This window comes from Salvelinus fontinalis, chromosome 28 (genome assembly GCF_029448725.1).
Source record: "Salvelinus fontinalis isolate EN_2023a chromosome 28, ASM2944872v1, whole genome shotgun sequence".
Taxonomy (NCBI): domain Eukaryota; kingdom Metazoa; phylum Chordata; class Actinopteri; order Salmoniformes; family Salmonidae; genus Salvelinus; species Salvelinus fontinalis.
Genome location: NC_074692.1, coordinates 45,765,245 through 45,771,829, shown reverse-complemented (window position 1 = coordinate 45,771,829; position 6,585 = coordinate 45,765,245).

Genomic DNA, 6,585 nt, shown 5'->3' with positions numbered 1-6,585 from the left:
TGACTGGCTGACTGGCTGACTGACTGGCTGATTGACTGGCTGACTGGCTGGCTGACTGGCTGACTGACTGGCTGACTGGCTGGTCCATCCTTATCTCGTCTATATACTGTATTAGGTGACAGAGCAGAGATGGTTGGCAGTTGGCACGTTTGTCCTATAATCTATCAGAGTATGTTTGAGTGGATTTCAAACATTTCCCTCCGAGGCACATCTCTTTAAGTCTCTCTCTCCGTCCGTGTTCAGCTCTAGCTGGTTGGGATAAAATGCTTTTTTGCTGCAGGTACTCAAGGTAATGTAAGGGGCTTTGAGATGCGCACACAAGCACAGACATTTTGTGCCAGCTCTAATGGCCCTCCTATGCCCCTTGGGATGAAATGAGAAAAGATTGGATCAACAAACATATTATATTAAAGCAGAGAACCGCATTGCTTTTGTTCTATTTCCTATTTCAACTGTCTACTTAGTTCTCAGGAAGCTAGTCATCTAAAAAATGACATTTTTATCACAAATTGAATACTGAATTTCAACATGGATAGCCAGTCCAAACATAACTACCATCTGTCCCCCAGAGCGTCTTTCCCCTAGAGCGTCTGTCCCCTAGAGCGTCTGTCCCGTAGAGCGTCTGTCCCCTAGAGCGTCTGTCCCCTAGAGCGTCTGTCCTCTAGAGCGTCTGTCCCCCAGAGCGTCTGTCCCCCAGAGCGTCTGTCCCCCAGAGCGTCTGTCCCCCAGAGAGTCTGTCCCCTAGAGCGTCTGTCCTCTAGAGCGTCTGTCCCCTAGAGCGTCTGTCCCCCAGAGCGTCTGTCCCCGAGAGCGTCTGTCCCCCAGAGCGTATGTCCACCAGAGCATCTGTCCACCAGAGCATCTGTCCCCCTGAGCGTCTGTCCCGTAGAGCGTCTGTCCCCGAGAGCGTCTGTCCCCCAGAGCGTCTGTCCCCTAGAGCATCTGTCCCCTAGACAGAGCGTCTGTCCCCTTGACAGAGCGTCTGTCCCCTTGAGCGTCTGTCCCCTAGAGCGTCTGTCCCCTAGAGCGTCTGTCCCCTAGAGCGTCTGTCCCGTAGAGCGTATGTCCCCGAGAGCGTCTGTCCCCTAGAGCGTCTGTCCCCCAGAGCGTCTGTCCCCTAGAGCGTCTGTCCCCTAGAGCGTCTGTCCCCTAGAGCGTCTGTCCCCTAGAGCGTCTGTCCCCTAGAGCGTCTGTCCCCTAGAGCGTCTGTCCCCCAGAGCGTCTGTCCCCTAGAGCGTCTGTCCCCTAGACACAGTTTTTGTCCCCTAGAGCGTCTGTCCCCTAGACAGAGCGTCTGTCCCCCAGACAAAGCGTCTGTCCCCAGAGAGTCTGTCCCCCTAGAGCGTTTGTCCCCCAGAGAGTCTGTCCCCCTAGAGCGTCTGTCCCCTAGACAGAGCGTCTGTCCCCTAGACAGAGCATCTGTCCCCTAGACAGAGAGTCTGTCCCCTAGAGCGTATGTCCACCAGAGCATCTGTCCACCAGAGCATCTGTCCCCCTGAGCGTCTGTCCCGTAGAGCGTCTGTCCCGTAGAGCGTCTGTCCCCCAGAGCGTCTGTCCCCTAGAGCGTCTGTCCCCTAGAGCGTCTGTCCCCTAGAGTGTCTGTCCCCCAGAGCGTCTGTCCCCTAGACAGAGCGTCTGTCCCCCAGAGCGTCTGTTCCCTAGAGCGTCTGTCCCCCAGAGCGTCTGTCCCCTAGACAGAGCGTCTGTCCCCTAGAGCGTCTGTCCCCCAGACAGAGCGTCTGTCCCCTAGAGCGTCTGTCCCCTAGACAGAGCGTCTGTCCCCTAGAGCGTCTGTTCCCTAGAGCGTCTGCCCCCTAGACAGAGTTATTGTCCCCTAGAGCGTCTGTCCCCTAGAGCATCTGTCCCCCAGAGCGTTTGTCCCCCAGAGAGTCTGTCCCCTAGAGAGTCTGTCCCCTAGCGAGTCTGTCCCCTAGAGAGTCTGTCCCCTAGAGAGTCTGTCCCCTAGCGAGTCTGTCCCCTAGAGAGTCTGTCCCCTAGAGAGTCTGTCCCCTAGAGAGTCTGTCCCCTAGAGAGTCTGTCCCCTAGAGAGTCTGTCCCCTAGAGAGTCTGTCCAGTGATTCCTGTTTTAGCTCAACTAGATGATTATTAATGAGTGATTGTAGAGAGAAAGAAAGTTCCTCCCTGGTGTGATGTTTCCTATCTGGGGTGATGTTTCCTATCTGGGGTGATGTTTCCTCCCTGGTGTGATGTTTCCTATCTGGGGTGATGTTTCCTATCTGGTGTGATGTTTCCTATCTGGTGTGATGTTTCCTATCTGGGGTGATGTTTCCTCTCTGGGGTGATGTTTCCTATCTGGTGTGATGTTTCCTATCTGGGGTGATGTTTCCTATCTGGGGTGATGTTTCCTCTCTGGGGTGATGTTTCCTCCCTGGTGTGATGTTTCCTCCCTGGTGTGATGTTTCCTCCCTGGTGTGATGTTTCCTATCTGGGGTGATGTTTCCTATCTGGGGTGATGTTTCCTCCCTGGGGTGATGTTTCCTATCTGGGGTGATGTTTCCTCTCTGGGGTGATGTTTCCTCTCTGGGGTGATGTTTCCTCTCTGGGGTGTTTCCTATCTGGGGTGATGTTTCCTCTCTGGGGTGATGTTTCCTATCTGGGGTGATGTTTCCTCTCTGGGGTGATGTTTCCTATCTGGTGTGATGTTTCCTCCCTGTTGTGATGTTTCCTATCTGGGGTGATGTTCCCTATCTGGGGTGATGTTTCCTCCCTGGGGTGATGTTTCCTATCTGGTGTGATGTTTCCAGTCTGGGGTGATGTTTCCTCCCTGGTGTGATGTTTCCTATCTGGGGTGATGTTCCCTCTCTGGTGTGATGTTTCCTATCTGGGGTGATGTTTCCTCTCTGGGGTGATGTTTCCTCTCTGGGGTGATGTTTCCTATCTGGGGTGATGTTTCCTCTCTGGTGTGATGTTTCCTATCTGGTGTGATGTTTCCTATCTGGGGTGATGTTTCCTATCTGGTGTGATGTTTCCTATCTGGTGTGATGTTTCCTCTCTGGTGTGATGTTTCCTATCTGGGGTGATGTTTCCTATCTGGTGTGATGTTTCCTATCTGGGGTGATGTTTCCTCTCTGGGGTGATGTTTCCTATCTGGGGTGATGTTTTCTATCTGGTGTGATGTTTCCTATCTGGGGTGATGTTTCCTATCTGGGGTGATGTTTCCTATCTGGTGTGATGTTTCCTATCTGGGGTGATGTTTCCTCTCTGGGGTGATGTTTCCTATCTGGGGTGATGTTTTCTATCTGGTGTGATGTTTCCTATCTGGGGTGATGTTTCCTCTCTGGTGTGATGTTTCCTATCTGGGGTGATGTTTCCTCTCTGGGGTGATGTTTCCTATCTGGTGTGATGTTTCCTCTCTGGGGTGATGTTTCCTCTCTGGTGTGATGTTTCCTATCTGGGGTGATGTTTCCTATCTGGTGTGATGTTTCCTCTCTGGGGTGATGTTTCCTATCTGGTGTGATGTTTCCTCTCTGGTGTGATGTTTCCTATCTGGGGTGATGTTTTCTATCTGGTGTGATGTTTCCTATCTGGGGTGATGTTTCCTATCTGGGGTGATGTTTCCTATCTGGTGTGATGTTTCCTATCTGGGGTGATGTTTCCTCTCTGGGGTGATGTTTCCTATCTGGGGTGATGTTTTCTATCTGGTGTGATGTTTCCCATCTGGGGTGATGTTTCCTCTATCCCTCCATATATACACAATCACACACACTATATACACACAGTCACACACCATATACACACACAGTCACACACGATATATACACAGTCACACACCATATACACACAGTCACACACCATATACTTGGTGCGGCAGGTAGCCTAGTGGTTAGAGTGTTGGGCCAGTAACCGAAAGGTTGCTAAATCGAATCTCTGAGCTGACAAGGTAAAAATCTGTCGTTCTTCCCCCTGAACAAGGCAGTCAACCCACTGTTCCTTGGCCGTCGTTGTAAATAAGAATTTGTTCTTAACTGACTTGCCTAGTTAAATAAAGGTTCAACTAACACTTAATATACACACAGTCACAGACCCAGCTCATTCCTCAGCCTCAAAGCCCATTCAGCTATAGAGCACTATTTGATTTAGTAAATATCTTCTTAACTTCTTCGGGGTAGGGGGCAGCATTTTCACTTTTGGATAAATAGCAGGCCCAAATTCAACTGCCTGCTACTCTTCCCCAGAATTTAAGATATGCATATTATTAGTAGATTTGGATAGAAAACACTCTGAAGTTTCTAAAACTGTTTGAATCATGTCTGTGAGTATAACAGAACTTATGTAGCAGGCAAAACCTTTTCAGAATTTTTTTTTTGAGGTCACTGTCTTTTCAATGAGTTTTCATTGGGACACCAGATTTCTAAGGGACTTGTTTGCTGTTCCTACCGCTTCCACTGTCACCAGTCTTTGGAAATTGGTTGAGGTTATTCCTTTGTGTAATGAAGAAGTACGGCCTGTCGAGTTCTCTGATGATGCGGCCTGTCGAGATAAGCCACACCTTCTGATGACGCCGATGGAGGATTCAACGATGGGACAGCTGATCATTCTAGGCTGGGTACTCCTGAAGACTGACGTTGCACCCTGGTGGGAGGATCCCTTCTGTGAGGAGAGCTCCAGGACTCTAAAGACCATGGAGAAGAAGTTCACGCAGCCAAACAGACGGTGAACTATCTTTTAAATATATATATTTTTTATCCCCTTTTCTCCCCAATTTCGTGGTATCTAATTGTTAGTAATTACTATATTGTCTCATCGCTATAACTCCTGTACGGGCTCGGGAGAGACGAAGGTCGAAAGCCATGCGTCCTCCGAAACACAACCCAACAAAGCCGCACTGCTTCATAACACAGTGCGCCTCCAACCCGGAAGCCAGCCGCACCAATGTGTCGGAGGAAACACCGTGCACCTGGCGACCTTGGTTAGCTCGCACTGCGCCTGGCCCGCCACAGGAGTGGCTGGTGCGCGATGAGACAAGGATATCCCTACCGGCCAAACCCTCCCTAACCCGGACGACGCTAGGCCAATTGTGCGTCGCCCCACGGACCTCCCGGTCGCGGCCGGCTGCGACAGAGCGCGAACCCAGAGTCACTGGTGGCACAGCTAGCGCTGCGATGCAGTGCCCTAGATCACTGCACCACCCGGGAGGCCCACGGTGAACTATCTTGTCGAGAGTCTCCACTGTGTCCTGGCAAGCCTTAGGGTGGTAACTATTAAATGGACTCCATTTTGTTATTTAAAAAAAAGTCTAATCACTTCTCTCCACATCTTTCTCTGGTTCCTCTGATTGTCTTCTAATGTATCCAAAACTGTAATGGTTAAATTAGAGGTGATACTAGTGACTGGTGACTGTAATGGTTAAATTAGAGGTGATACTAGTGACTGGCGACTGTAATGGATACATGAGAGGTGAAACTAGCGACAGGCTACTGTAATGAATACATGAGAGGTGATACTAGCGACTGGCGACGTCACATGGCACTGAGGCCCAGTGTGATGACTCAATCGCGATGTCTTACATTATTTGGAGGGCTGACCGTAGTTGTGGTCAAACATACCTTATTTGCGGTAATTTGTAGGAAGATACATTCCCACAGAATCCTGGGAGCACGGACACGGTTGGACGTGTGTGTTACGAGTCCCGCCGAGGATGGTGCCTCTTCCCGTTCGGGCGGCGCTCGGCGGTCGTCGTCTCCGGTCTACTAGCTGCCACCGATCCCCTTTTCTGTTTTCCTTTTAGTTGGTCTAATTTGTTTTACCTGTTGTGTGTTTAGATTAGGGGTTATTTAAACCCAGTTTGCCCGCTCCCTTTTGTGCGGGCTTGTTTTTCTGTTTCGTGTTTGTGGTGTGTATTAGTGGATTTTTTGTCATTCAATTTACTTTGGACATTTCTCTTTACGCGCCCAGTGTTTAGTGTGGCGTCACCGGTTTGTAGGTGATTACTGTAAGGAAATAAATTCCACTCGTTGAAGAGATTCCTGCTCTCTGCACCTGACTCTTATTTCCACCACTGGAATTGTTACAGAAGCCCGCACCTAGTAATGGAGTCAGCAGAAGCAGCAACCACCCCTCTCCCATCGTTGGAGGAGCGTGTCCATCATCACACCGCCGTTCTCCATCGGATAGGGACGGCAATTGACATGATGATGGAGAGGATGGAACGATGGGAGAGGAGTGGTATCCCGACTACTACCCCAGCTCCTTCCCAGACGGCGCAACCTTCTCCATCAACGTCAGCATCAGGTTCGGGCGCATTGCGTCTTGCGCTCCCAAGGGAGTACGATGGAGCGGTGGCTGGGTGCCAGGGGTTTTTGCTCCAGTTGGAGCTCTACTTGGCCACTGTTCGTCCGACTCCCTCTGGAGAGGAGAGTGTTAGCCTCCTCATCTCCTGTCTGACGGGTAGAGCCCTGGAATGGGCTAATGCGGTCTGGAACGGCCCAGACTCAGTTCGAGACAACTACCCAGAGTTCACTCGCCGCTTTCGGGCCGTATTTGACCACCCTCAGGAGGGCCGAGCGGTGGGTGAGCGACTGTTCCACCTCAGACAGGAGACGAGGAGTGCGCAAGACTTCGCTT